The sequence below is a fragment of the Ischnura elegans genome, chromosome 1, assembly GCF_921293095.1.
Source record: "Ischnura elegans chromosome 1, ioIscEleg1.1, whole genome shotgun sequence".
NCBI lineage: Eukaryota > Metazoa > Arthropoda > Insecta > Odonata > Coenagrionidae > Ischnura > Ischnura elegans.
Genome location: NC_060246.1, coordinates 30,693,178 through 30,708,375, shown reverse-complemented (window position 1 = coordinate 30,708,375; position 15,198 = coordinate 30,693,178). Strand labels below are relative to the sequence as shown.

At 37.0% G+C, this 15,198-nt stretch overlaps 1 protein-coding gene across 1 annotated transcript in view; it reads right to left on the bottom strand.

Annotated features, from left to right (window-relative positions):
- The window catches only part of LOC124158018 (tyrosine-protein kinase Src42A), a 75,780-nt gene that overhangs the window by 43,173 nt on the left and 17,409 nt on the right, over positions 1–15,198 (bottom strand). The gene's annotated exons all lie outside the window — the stretch shown is intronic.

Genomic DNA, 15,198 nt, shown 5'->3' with positions numbered 1-15,198 from the left:
TGACATTTTCAGTAGCGTAACTACAGATGTATTTGAAAATAAGTTAATGCTATTGATGCTCTAATCATGTGAAGTCAACTTCAAGAGTGAGCCTTAACGATGTTCTGGAGTTTACAGTGTCCAAAGAGTTAGAAAGTTCTAAGTAAACTGCTAAGTGATAAGCAATATTTTTTGTATAGAACTGGCAAGATTGAATGAGACATGGGACGTATAAGCGATGTAGATGGGGAGAGTGTAAGTTAAAAAAAATCTTAATGTGATGCTACCTTAGAAAGTAATGATTAACTATGCGATGCTTAAAGAGGAAAGAATCGCCACCGCGATTATCTACGTATTTTTTTGTTCTTTTATCATTTTTTTGTCTTTTCTGACATGATATAATCCGCGACATCAAAATACTTCTTCGAGCCACATATGGGAATGGCACTTCGAGACCCCGTTAAGACCTTCTTCAGCCGTTACGCCATCATGCAACTTGTTTCCAGAAATTAAACGATGCTAGCTATCTTATACACACAGTGTAGCTGAAAATCATTAGAGGAAAAATATGTAAGTGAAATATTATTATAAAAATATTATTACATGCATGAGGACCTTAAAAAGACCATTTTTCCAGTGACCCTCGGTCATGAAATAAAACTGACGTTACCAGTGCGATTTTTAATCCGCGTTGCCGCGTCAGCCAACCCCGACTGAAATTCTGACTGCGGTTTTCGCTGCCGCCGTTTCCACAGCGAAAGGTAACCCTGGTCAGCGTTAAGCAGCGTAAGAAGAGCGAAGTGGAAACGGGGCATAGGTTTCTCATTCACGCCCCCATTCTTTCTCACACCACGGGGGCATTTCTCGCGCTCCACCCTCTCTCATCCCCACCCATTCCTCAGATCTCTCCCCCTTCCCTCAAGGACGCCTCATCACACGAGGGAGTGAGAGGCTGTCGCCAAGGAGGGCAAAGAAGGGGGCATTGGGCAAATTGCCCTCCTCGACGTCCTTGCCTTTGCCGTTGGTTGCTTCTTCGGTAGTATCTTCCTTCCACCTCAGCTGGTGGGAACTACGGTCATTTTTCCTTGAGATTCCATTCGGATAACGGTCACCTATACTCTCCATTTGCGGGGTATGTCATATGTGTTTAAGAGCATTGGGCGCTGGAGCTGGTCTGGTGTTCCACGAGGCGTGACTTGCAGATACCCACATCTCCGCCGCAACCTGTCCTGTTCGCTTTCGGTTTCCGAGAACACTTTCTCTGAGACTGCTAACTACAAGAGGTTATGGATCCAGCCGGCGCCTAGTCACCGGCGCCGCGTAATTTTTGTAGCCTCCTTTTCAAATGGAAGACTTTCCGGTTGATGACTATGATGGGAAAGCATGCTCATCAGATAAAAAGCTCCGAAACGTGATTAAAAGGAGGAATTTTATTTCGAAAAATGGAATATAATAGAAGAGATTGATGCAAATTTCAGTGATCTTAGGACCCACCGAAGGCACGTAATAGAAATAGAGATTTATGCCTCAAAAATACTACATGAATGGGCATTCACAAACCCCTCCATTTTTTAAATGAAATAAAATGGCAAAATAATGTCACCAACGTTAAACTTCACACCGCAAATATTAGGGGGAGGCCAACGAAACCGATAATAAAGATTTTGTAATTGGCATTTGAACTTAAACGTGACGGTTAACATGACTAGAGAAAAGGCAGTGATTTACACCAAAGTATGTTAAAACACATACCAAGTTATTTGTTTTGCAAAAAATAATACGATTTCCAATAAATTTAAACATGTAAAATATTTTATCATTTTCTATGGTGTCTAATGATGCTACCGAATTAAATTCAAAGCTTTCACCAAGGCAGGTTGAAGTACAGGTATGCAGATCATTTTAGGAATTTCATTAAGAAAATTAAAGGTATTTCAAAACCGCTATCCTTCCTGGAGCGAAAAAATATTTTTAATTATACTCTTTTATATACCACAGTAAAAACAAATTTGAGTACAATGGCTATAGAATGTATAGTAAGACATAGGTTAGTCTGGTTTTCCAACAGGAATTTTTAATCAATACCTTATCGCTTATTCGCTTAGCTAACGCGTTTTACGTAATTTAACTTTCCTAACGTAGATACCTGTCACTTTGAGAGGTAGGTAATATCCCGGGCAATCCGAAAATTGCGCGCACAACCGGAAAATAACGACTTAGTCAGCTTCTTCATTCCCAAGAGCTTTACTGTATTATGGTTCAGAGAGCACAGTATTGTTATGTAAATAACGATAAAAAGGATATTCACTACTTTCTTGGCTTCTAATAATAATGATATTCCTGAGTAGTTTCAACTTATTCGGGCAGTGGCGGATCCAAGGTAGGGAAAAGGGGGTGGGGGTAATCGGGGTAACCTCCCGGTAGTCGTGGGGGTCCGAAAAAAATTTGCCCAAATTGGATACTCAAGGGGGAGGCTATAGACCGTCCCCCCTATAGATCCGCCACTGTTTTCGGGTCGCTTGCATTTTTGGCTGTGTACGTTCTCAATGAAAGAATTCGACCAAAAAGTTACCTCCGCACCAAAAAGAGTATCGCGAATTCATACGGCAACAAACATCTGTTGAATTTATCATTCAACAATATCACTTCATTACCACCACACAACCCCGGAGATGGAGGTACGGGTACCGCTAAAATCGCTTTTGCAAGTGAATTCCAGCGGTTGCTCAGAAACTATTATGACTAAGATCAATCTGATACTGATAATCTAGCGCGCGTAAGTAGTAACGTAAGGTAAACACATCCTCTAAGACAGAATCCAAATTTTATTTAAAAAAAACAACAAATCAAAATTGAAAACTGAATGAAACTGAAACGTAGATGAATCTTCCGGGGATCTGAAAATTTATAATACAATCCAAAATTTTGCTGGAAAGAAAATTAAAACCGCAGTATAATCAACATATGCGTCGCAGTCAATGCTCTTCTTGTGAAAACAGAATTTAACATTAATGGCGTAAAAGGCTGATAATGAATTCCTGGATTTTACCCTTTCTTGGTTGAGACTCACTTAACGTTCAAGATTTTACGCCATAATCTTGAGTAGTTGAGGCTTAACGGGGATGCGTGAATGAATCAGTCAATTAGGCCGGCCATCCAAGGTAAGTAAAGGGAGTAGTTGCCTAACGCTGGCGCTGGGAAAACTTCGATCCCGGTGAAATCAGCCTCATCATTCCAAGAATCATGCCCGGAGAAAAGGCTTGAATATGGACTGACCACTGTGACTCTCCATCGAGGCGTGACTGTGAAATCACGATTTCAGGCTTGCACATAAGAATCATAATTTTTACGTGCTGGCATTAACGGATTAAATAAAAAATGAAATATTCGCAAGTAAAAGTACATATTCATTCCTATATTTTGCCGATTACAAAACTTTTAAATTCTGGAAAGCTCAAGGAAGCTTAATCGATCACGATCCCCGGGAAATCACTGCATGAAACATTCCATACATGGTTAACACATAGGTTCCCACTCAGTGAGGCGTGCCTCCCGGGTGAGGGCCAAGAGGAACATCGAATCAGCAATTTTCCATTTTAGTGAAGAGGGCATTGATCAATCGAAAATGATCGTGAATACAGGTCACAGAGGAACTATCACACCTTCACTGTTGCACAGCTGTAACATCCCTTCCCTATGAATGGTATCGAGATTTAAATTGTTTCCTTCTTTATTGCATTGATGCATTCAATACATCTTTAGGATTGATCTCTGCATTTTCCTCAGGGTTTCTTCCGCGTCAGCTTGTATGTAGACAACAGTTTCGCTGGTTATCCTGCCAGCGTCTTCAGGTCGAAGGGGTTGACTGAGAGGAAACTGTTGTCTACAAACAAGCTGACGCGGAAGAAACCCTGAAGAAATGCAGAGATCAAACCATCGCCGCGGAAGCCTACCTTCTAACATCTTTTAGACTACTTTCTCTAAATTTAACCATATTATAACATTACAAGGAAGACTGTGCGACGGTCTTTATGCCAATTACAATCAGAAGTATAGCATGTGAACTAAATGTATCGTACTAGTAATTGTTACGGGGCCAATCTTGTTAAAGGTAGGCATTCTCGGGCTAAATATTACCCATTGTGATGTATAATGTGACAAACGAAATCACAGGTTCCATTCCTTTGGGTATTTTCTTCACCATAATTAACAATAGGTCCAGAATCCTACATTAGCTCGAAGAAGATCTCCACTCACTTATCGGGTAATCTGATATTTTCAAACTTACGCTGCCTTTCTTCCCTTTCAAATACTCCATCGCTCACTCTATATTTCTAAAACGAGACATTCCTTCCATTTTTTACCGTCAATTGTCCATCGACGATTATCTTCATCAGACCATGATGCCTCATGAAGTTGCTCTACTTTTCCCATGGGGTAACGGAAGACTTCTCTTTTCCCCCACACGATTAGGACCTCCTCACTACTTCCTTCTTCTCGGTTGGATATTCTATGAATAGCATTCTTGGCTGTGATTAGCAAAAAGAATATCCAGGCGTGAACTTTTCTGCCTTTTACGAGAGCAATTAAATATTTTTCAGACATTTGATGTCACGGTTGAATAATTAACCCATCTTTTCAGTAATTACCGATAGACCTTAAGTATTTCTCTTAAATTTTTCTGTTCTTGGACGCTTCGCTTTCGAATCTATCTTTTCGCAATAGAGAAGTTTTTCGGGGAAGAACTCATCAGGAGTGTGAAAGAGTTGTAAGGATTCATAAAAGATAAACGAGAAACGTGGAATGTTCGCATGCCCTCGTAGAGAACTTGAGGGTTAGAACAGCTGAAAATGCATGATCCCACTCTCGAGTTTGCTAAGTAAACCGTCTCGACCTCATTACCTCCAATCTAAGATTAATTCTATAGAAAGGTTTTTGGATTCACCAATGAATACAAACCGCACTGACTACGAAGTCGAAAGAAGGATCACCACACCTCAAACAATTATCATTCCATGCACGCCGATCTATCCACATCAGAAAGCAACCCAGGCAACAAAGTGCGCCCTCGTGAAGCGTATCAGAAGGCTGGGCGCGGAACATCTTTCGACTATCACGACACTTTTCCTTCTTCCTCCTTACGGCTATCCACTACCAGGATGCGACTTCCCCTTCGTCTAAGCGACACCTTCCTTGATCAGTGAACAAGCGGAAGTGGGCTTCCTTCTGCCGCAATGAACGCACGTAGAGTCGATACGTGGGGCCTCTCGAAGGCTTCCTTCAGCAGTAGCCTTCACTAGGTTCAAGGACCCACCCTCGCCCATGAGTCTGTGCTTAATCTTTTTATCTGGCAGGGAAGCACATTCACAGGGAGGTCGCTCGATGACTTTACCGGCACACAAATTAAAAATGAAATGCGTCGCTTTTAGACGCCTACCTTTAACTTCAGCCGTAGTATCATCAGCAAAGGCATAGATAAATGCGTTTTTTTTACGATTATAGGTAAAGTTTAGGTTTTCTTAATCACTAGTTCATCTTTTCAACAAAAATGGAGTACAGTATAAGACCTTGAGTCCAACAGTTTATATTTTTCTTTCATCTTTAATGTAGAATACGTTAGGCCCAATTGTACATGGTTTAGGCATGTTCAGAATCCCGCAGAGCCCGGATTCAAACTTAAAATAAACTTGAGGCTACTTTTCTGAATGAATGAATCAATACCCCACGCTTCATATTGCCACTAATCGGAAGAAATACGCAGCAGATGAGACTAGATACGACCATAAACGCGAAAAAACGATTTAGCCCACTATTACCCAGTGTTGCTTCTAAGCAACATCGAATTTTAAGATCTGCTATTTTAAAAATGTGCCGATTTTTCCATTAAATACGGAACTAAACTACTTTTCATTCTATATTTCTAAATGAAATGGTTTTATACGATGCTGCCATTATAATTATGACTAAATTGAAAACTAAAGCAATTTTGAAATTACAAATATTATACTTTTATTTTTCCCAAAAATAACGCTGGGCTTGAATGGATTAGCAAATCGTAGAGGAATATTCAGGATTTAACGGTAACTTTCTCTTCTGCCGTCATGAGTTCCATTGAGGAAAACAATTCCAAGAATATTACGGCTTATAAAGAGACTAAAGATAGTTACTTTGAGATAGAACCCGAAGCCAGTGCTTCAGTCATGCTTAAATTTAAACGAGAATGCAATGCTGATGAAATATCATAAAAGACATTCACATACGCGGAGGGTTCATTTCCGGAGATATTTATTTGTAAGCTGATTTGTCGAGTCCTTCCCATGGATATCAACAGGAATTAATCAATCACAAGTGGATTTCTAACACTACAGATTTAAAGCTACCTAATGGCACAACAAGAATCATGGCCATTTCCATTCCCGATCTAGATAAATGTATTCTAGGGCAGATATTTATTTTATGAATTCATTTAACTACAAATAGCCTGCTGAAAATGGGGACGAAGAGACAGGCAAGTAGGCTGAACTTTGCTTCGGGGAGAGCTTGGGTGGTGAGTTTCGTAGACAGATACAAGATGCCAATTCGCACGCATCAGAACATGTCATTAAATCAGCCAGATATTTCGTTTACTTAAGGCTTAAAGTTAAATTCATCTTCGGTCATTGGCAATTATTATAAAATTTAACAACAAGCATCTAAAATTGGAGTGTCAGAGAATAGGAGCTGGGCTAGTGGTTTCTTCTGCAGATATATTGCCGGTATTCGCCTTAACGGCAAAATTCCAGAGGGGGCTGAGGGCTCCTACGCGATCTCCTCCCCTGGCTCCGTGCCAGCGAAGAGAATGAGAATTTCTAATTCAATCTGAATTCAATCCAATCCCTCACTCTCATTCCCATCAATTTTGAGCATGACTGAAAATTCACTGAAGTTTGTCAAAACTTCTTCCACTATCACTATCACACAGGCATTAAAATACGCTGAAAATGGTAAATATTCCTCAGTATTTTCAAATTTAAATTAGAATGATATAATTTTAGCAACAGCATCACCAAAGACATAAGTAGTTAAGTACTCATAGATCTTTAATTGAGTAAAGGTAGATAACGATTTCAAGGATACCACATTTTCCAAAATAAAGTCTGGATCATACCCTGATTATGGCGAGAGGTTACTAGTATTTCAAAATAATTATACGGCTCATACTGATTGACCATCAACTGGGAAGTCATCAGGCAGCTGCCACCGTATAAGTACATTTTGCTGATATATTTCCCTCCGTTACTGCAGTAGTAGCGGTACGAGGGGTGTTCTATGGACCCATAAATAAGCTGAATGTAATTTAATATTAGCTATGGCTATTGAAGCCAGTACGCCTACAATTAAGCCTGCATACACCTCCTCCGTGAACTTTCTAGGAAAAGCAGCTGATCTACGGAGATGTTAAAATTGCAAAAATTTATATTGATACTATAAAATGGTAACATAATCATACACTTAAAAACTTACGTAAAAATGGAAAACATTTTTTAAAATATAAGTGCAATTGAGAATTCCACATCAAATCACAAGTACGTTTCTCCAATGAAATTGCAGCTACAGAGGCATGGTATGAAGACATATGTGGGATTAAACCGAGTAAATATTTGGTGTAGATTAGTTTTTCAACCTCAATCCATTTTACTTATAGTCACTGCCATTTTGAGAGATAACTTGTACCAAAACCTACCAATGCTTCATCACTTCACTGACAAAAAAACCAAGACAAGAATTGAGACGAAGAAACACAATTAAAACGTCTAGGTAAAGATCCTGATGTACAAAAATTAAGAAGCACTAAATTGATTTCCAGGGAATGGATGAGGATTGGCTTAAAGCTGATGACAAAAAATAATTTGCAGATTTAATAGTTCATGGAATATAAATCTATCATTAAAAATTCCTAACCTCAGAAAGTCCATCAAGGTGACATTCATAAAAAAAAAGGTCTCTACTACCATCATAGCAAATGGGGGCAACTGTCAAAAAGATACCTTAGGTTGGAGATTGAAAAAGTTGTTTTCCTCAAAAGGTGAAAATAATGAGCCACTTGCTGGTAGAATATCCTACTAATATGGAAGTATAAAATACTGTGGTCCTTTCCAGCACACGGTTACCCAGTTCAATTGTGACAATAACCAAAATAAGGAGGAATGTTTTGATCTTAAAAATGAAATGGCATACTCTAAATGGTTTTATATGAAATATTAAGTTAAATTATAAATTCTACTAGTCAATGCAACAGCTATACTGCAGCTATTGGTTATGAGAATAACAGCAAACATAAAGCAATTATACAATGGAAAATAATTTTACCATATTTCAGAATCCAAGTAAAAATTCAGCCAGCATTGGCAGTGAAATCATCACCCTTATACAAGGTGGCTTTAAGAAATATGTTTTATTCTGAGATTCATAATAAAGAGATGAAAAGGTACTATAGGAGAATAACAAAAAGAAAGAAATGACATTGGCTTGTGATCATTAGATGGCCTATTCAGTGAGAAGAAGAAAGATGAATTTGATATCATTGCAATAATTCAAAGAAAGATTAACTAAAATGAAAGACAGCACCTCTTGCTGGTATGCTTATGAAAAATTTTCAGAAACATGAAAATATATAGCACATAAACGGCAAACATAAACAATTTTTTACCAATTGCAATTTGTGGACTTTACATAAGATTTCTTTTATCAAAAGCATTGTTATTCCATAGATTGGCCACTATTTCCATTGAGAAATAGTTAAAAAAAATAGAACAGCCCCAGTAGAATGGGCATAATCCATTCATAATCCTGAAAATTTCAAAGCTTGGCCTGGTGGGGTATAATGTATTGTATGATAAAGTTAACTATCTATATTGTGTTGGTAAATACTGAAATTCACCAAAAATCTATCCAAACATTTACCATGAAGAGTGTTTTAAATAATCATGAAATAGTAAACTGATAAAAAATAAAGATGGCTAAGTGTTGGAAATAATCTAGTTATTTTGTTATAGTTTTGTTTTCTTTGATGAACATCTTTCTTGCACCATGTATGGCAGTATTATATTTGAACATTATTATGTCAGTAAAGCATGTGATCTTCAATGGAACTGTGGTACCTTGTTCATATCCCCAGTGAAAAGTCTACTCATCCTTAACAGTGTAATGGGTATAATATTGCAACAGGTCCAGAATAAAATGTCATGAATTAATAATGGGTCCAGGTGTTGATTACTATCGGATATAATGAAACTGTGACAAGCCTTTGCATACACATTTTTCTTGCAATACTAGTGAGCTTCTGTTCTTTCAAGATTGATAAGATTTTTGTGGATTCATTTGTTTTTTGCTTCCCATGAGTGGCTACAAGTCAACATGAAGGGCAGTGAAAACTCTGTGAGTACATCAGATACAGTGAGTATGGTTCAATTCGTCTTGAATAGCAGTGCACACATGAACATAGAGAAGTTAAAAATTATAGGAATTTGGTATTAGAAATGAAATTGTTAATAATTGACTCAGGTATATAGGATTGCATAGACAGCACAAAACAACAAGATCCACAGGAGATTGGCAGACTTATGCTAAAATTTGTCTTCATGTGCAAAGTGTTTGCCATTCTCAAGTTCACAATGCAAAGACTGTGAAAGAAGCATGGGTATAATACTACAACAAAAAGAGTATACACCAAACAGAATAGTAGGAAGTAGTGAAAGTATATCTATAGATTGAGAAAGATTAAAACTGAATGGGCAACAAGTAACAGCCACCTAGTGTCATGGACAAGACAGAAAACTTTGGCCACCATTTAGACTGTATTAAAAGCAAAATCAATCACTTACCCTACATAGGAAGAAACTGTGTTTTTCCCCATTGCTTATTCATTTTACAATTATAATTCATTTTTATTCCATTTGCAGGCTTACATTGAAAATATTTATGCCTTTTGCAATTCTACAATTACTGTACTAAAATGGTTCTTCAAAAGCAAAATTTTGGGTTACTTATCAAGCAAATAAATCATCATTGTAGTTGTACCCTACTTCTAGTTCATAACAAAATATTTATCTCATATTAGAAACATTTTCTTAGGTGCAAAACTATCCCCATTATTTTTAATTGTTACTTCAAGAAATTCAACAATTACATCAAAGAAAGGCCTTGGAAATGGTTTTATGCACGAAAAGATTTAGTAATTTGTGATTTGCTGAAGACATTACAGTAAGAGAAGGACCCGATGAAGACTGATAAAGATTGAAAGGCCCGGTATCAGATGAAAATTAACAATTTGAAAACTACAATAAAAATACATAAGCAGAAAAAGAGAAGAGACCCAGAAAAACATAAAACTAGGAAAACAATTAAGAGGTGAAAGATTTGTGCTACCTAGGAAGCCAATTAATCATGAGCGAAGATATTGACGAAGCAAGAAAGGAATAGCGAGTAGAATAGCGCAGGTGAAAAATCTACTAACAGTCAAAAAATACAACCAGAGAATTACGCAAAAAAAACATCAGATGCTATAATCGGAGCATGTTTCTTCATGAAAGCAAGGCGTGACAATGACAGCAACAGAGAAATCAAAGAGTGAAAACATTAAATAAGTAGGAAACATCCACTGAGCCGATTATGTGATTGAGTAACCTAATAATTAAATGAAGTTTTAGGAGGATGAATTTTTTTTGCAAAGGATGCAATCAAATATGAATGTCATACTACCATCTCACACAAGTCAGAGAGAGTTTTTCTACAAAGAACTATTTTCCCACCATATTGACTTCACAGACATAATTATATCCAGTGGGATTGTTTTAGTAAAGTAATGGCTCTTCTATGTTTATTAATTCAAAATACCTTATTTACTTCATAGGTATATTCCAAATATCTAGTATGTGTACTGAGAAAATGGTAGCCGGATGTTTGAGAAGATATTAGAATGAAAAATTCCAGTATGTCTGACTTGCTACCCTATCCTTCTGCATCCATTTCCTTTCCTTTGGCTTCAAATCAACAAGAAAATTTTCATGCATTTTCCCAGATCTTCTAACAGATTTGTCAATAGTAGTGGCCTCAATTAAGGCCCATTTTATCTATATAATCTACGAATTCACTCATTTTTAAAACAATAATATTAATTACAACATTATTTTGCAATATTTCATAGAACGTTCTTTAATACCTCCTCTTTAATAAGATTATTTTTATGCCAGCAAATTTGGCAGCATTACAGTAGGAGAACACTTCTGTTGACATTATTTCCATGTATACATTTGTTGCTAATGACTGTGGAATGTTATATGGTGCATGATGAGTTTATTCAGATCAAATTAATACATCATTAATCGACCACAATCTGCAAAAGGGAGATTTCTCAAATATAAAACCGACTGCAGCACATCTTAAGACCAACTAACACATTTCATATATATTAAGTGCAGAAATTGGTTAATATTTTGGAAAAAAATTGGGTTAAGGTATATGTTTTTACATAATAGTATACCTGGAGAAATTGCACATCACAAATCAGTTTTCCTTAACACGTTGCATACGGATGGCGAGAATTCTCGTCATTTTTTTCCCGAACGTTCCGGACGCATGACGAAGATTCTCGTCATTTACGTGCGTCAACCTAAAAAATTTTAAAGCGTACAATACGTATTCGTTAGTACGTTTTCAGTTGTTGTTCGTTATTCATAATGAATTGATGCATCATAACGTTTGATTGGATAAAGTTATATTCTAAACATTAGCTTTTTAACCATGTTTAAACCAAAGGCATTACGCCCTAATAGGCACATATTTCCAATCTCGGCGTTCCTAGGTATTTAAATACCCCAGTACGCAAGATTGAGATTGACATGATATGATGAAATTTTAAACTGTTTTCGTCTGTGATGTTTATTCTTGTCATTAATCGAACCTAATTTCAAATGCATTTTATGCAAAAAGTAGTATGAGTAGGTGTAGTTACATTTACTGTATTAGATACAAGAGATTTAGTTTTACATGAGCTAAAAATATAAAAAAATGACACCCTTTCTCTTTTCAAGCCAACCTCCTTCAGTAATAATTAAGAGCAAACTAAGAAGTGGAAATGAAGACAGATAACTGCAGTGTCAGCAATGGAAGAAGGTGGGGACCACAAATAGGCTCTGGCCTAGGAGCAGGGACAGAGGCGATGAGTGGCAAAGGAAATGTTTGAGAATAGAAGGCAGGATCTTGAGTAGAGGAAGGAGAAGCAGTATGTCATGCAGTTGAGCAATGCAGAGTTTTCTCCTTAGGAGATAAATGTTCACTCTTCATGTGTTGTTATTAATTCCAATGGTTCAATGATAGTTGCTGAGAGTGGTTAATAAGAAGTTAGAACTTTTCTGAGTGATTAATTAAAGATTGACGATGGCAGTGAAATCAAGGCCTTCTTAAATTTACATACTGAAGAAGGAAGAGCTGACTGAAGCTATAAAGAATGAGAATTTCTAATAAGAACATCAGGGTAAAATGCGAGATTTCCTGCGATAAACATTTAAAGACATCTTGTTGCCGGAGGAAGAAGAGTGACACCATCTGGTCTTGGAAGTGTGCTACATCCAACCACCACAACCGAGTTAATATCTGATTGGTCCTACCAAGCTATGTCCAAGAGAAATGTCAGAGAATGGATTATAGTAGGATTTCATCAGATTAAAGGAATTAATTTGTACGATGGATATGGTCCACTAAGGATTATAAATAGGGTAGTTTCCTTCATCAAAGAAAATGAAAGGCATTGATTGCGATTTGTTCCCCACCAGTAGTGTATTCATAATATACAATTTATTTGGTTTTAGAAATACCGGTTTAGACGAATGGCAAGGGTCAATTTTATCCTCATTTGAAAAAGGCCAGATTGGTGCCCATGTGATGCCACTCCACGTGACGTCACAGGGACCTAGTTTCTATACGAGTAGATAGGAGTTTTACATCGTCTGAGATTACCAATGCATGCATGAGGCACAGAGCTCAGGGAAACATGTCTTAATAATCACCTATTAAAACTGGCTAAGGTCGGAAAGTTTTCTTCGTTTGATAAGGTATTAATAATCCTTATTTAAGCCAAGTGCTACCAGCTAGCATGGTACTCTGCTACCTGCTAGCATCCTGCGTCGTATCAGTACTCAAAGCCTTGCCCCAAGGTCACCTCACGTGCGGCAGTGGGAACCAGAAATACACCACACGGGAGTTTTCCCGGCATTCATACTTAGCCGTCGCGTTTTCGCACGCTTGAAAATTTTCACTTTTCATTTAATCGCGAAAAATAGATATCGTCATTTAAAAATCTAAAAGCATGAAATACGTACTCCAAGAGTAATAATTTTTCGATTTAGGCAATAAAAAAATAATAGGAAACCACCCTATTCCATAATTTCATGCAACCAGGTGAAAGAGTTGTGAATACTTCCGTTACGGGATGCATCGCTTGATTCTCTGACAAAGATGAAAGCCTACTTCATACCTGCATTGCTGTGATCAATTGACCACAAGTCGTGGGATAAATTAAAGGTGAATAAACAAATGAAATTTCACTCCATCACAGTTAGGAGAAGAATTTTTAAGTAGTAATATGACTCAGAAGGCATGCATGCCATTAAAAATTCAATGTTGAATCCGGCAGGACAGCAAGGATACTTAATTGGGGAAGTCGCAAATTTTAAACGCTTTGGAATATTTGGGGGAATTCAAGGAAACCCATAAGGTGTAGCCAGCCTTAAACCAAAGGCTAAGAATGCATGCACCAGATGTTAATAACCGGCCATGGGAGAGAGTTTTCATTAATCATATATGCCCAATTGCTAAGTCTAACTCACTACGTCCAGTTATCAATTAGATTAGTGATAGGGTGGTTGTGATAGATTAAACCACACGTATGGGATTTTCATGAGATATGGTGGCAAGTCCCTTTCCTGAGCCGTCACACACAAAGGTTTCACACCAGATTAGAGCCTGGAACCCTTTTTTTTGTCAACAACCAGGCACACCACCCAACTATGTATAGTGTTCTCAAATTTCAAGATGATTTACAGAGAAGAAGCGAAGAGAATAGGTAAAAATGGTAAAATCGGCCCCAAAGCCATTGGTAGAGTAGGTCACAACATGCAACAGATGATTCTATTTCGCAGATTAAAAAAACATCATGGGGTTAAAAATTAACTGTCAAAGATGTACAGGTTCCAAAAAATTCTACACCTCAAACTGAATAAATTTTTTTACCAATAATATATTCTAACAGTAAAGTCCTTGTTTGCTGGTCTACAGGATTTTCTCATACCCCTTCGATGGGTTTCCACCACCCCAAACACAGATGTGTGAGTTTTCCAAATGTTTTAATGGTAAAAAGGACTAATTTATTCCAATTTCACAAGAAAACTTAAAGTGTATATAAACAGTGAATGAATGCTATGTATAAATAATAAATATCACTACTTGTGTGGCAGGCAAGACTGGGAGGATGGGAGGTAAGAACAGGGAACTTCTTTGTGCTCTATCTAAAAAGTTATTGGTGCAAGATTTTTATCTTCTCTCATATACATTAGACTTCAATCTAGCTCCAGCTGCAAAATTTCCCCAGAGCAGGAAGTGGCAATGACTACTTTCATCATTAAAAAAGCAAAACTTTTTGTGAAAAAAGTCATGCTTAAAATAAACCAAAAATTCATTAAATAAGGACTAAATATAAAAACATTTAATGCTACATTATTTAGATGAGTGACGTTACAAATTGATATTCTTAAAGCAAACCAGCTCTCTCAGATATTGCCTAGCCAGATAACAAACTTGGACAATTGTAATTGAAAAAAACACGCACTATAGATTTCATAGATTTTTTTCCAATTTGATGGGCTGTAAAAATATATGTAACTGATAATAGCGAAAATAAATTAATTTCAGTTTTGCATCAATTGGACCATCCATAATGCAAATTATAAATTCCTTGATCAAAATAAAAAGTTAAAGATTCCATTTTTACCAACTTTATTTTTAATTCATCCCACTGTGCAATACAACGACCATTGTCATTGCGATTTTTTTAAAAGTGGTAGGATGTTGAAACAAAAATCTAAAACCCATTACCCATAACATACAGCCAATCATTCAAGGTATCATGTCCTTACTGTAGGAGAGTCTTAAATGTTTACAGCCTGTTTAAATAAATAAAAGATC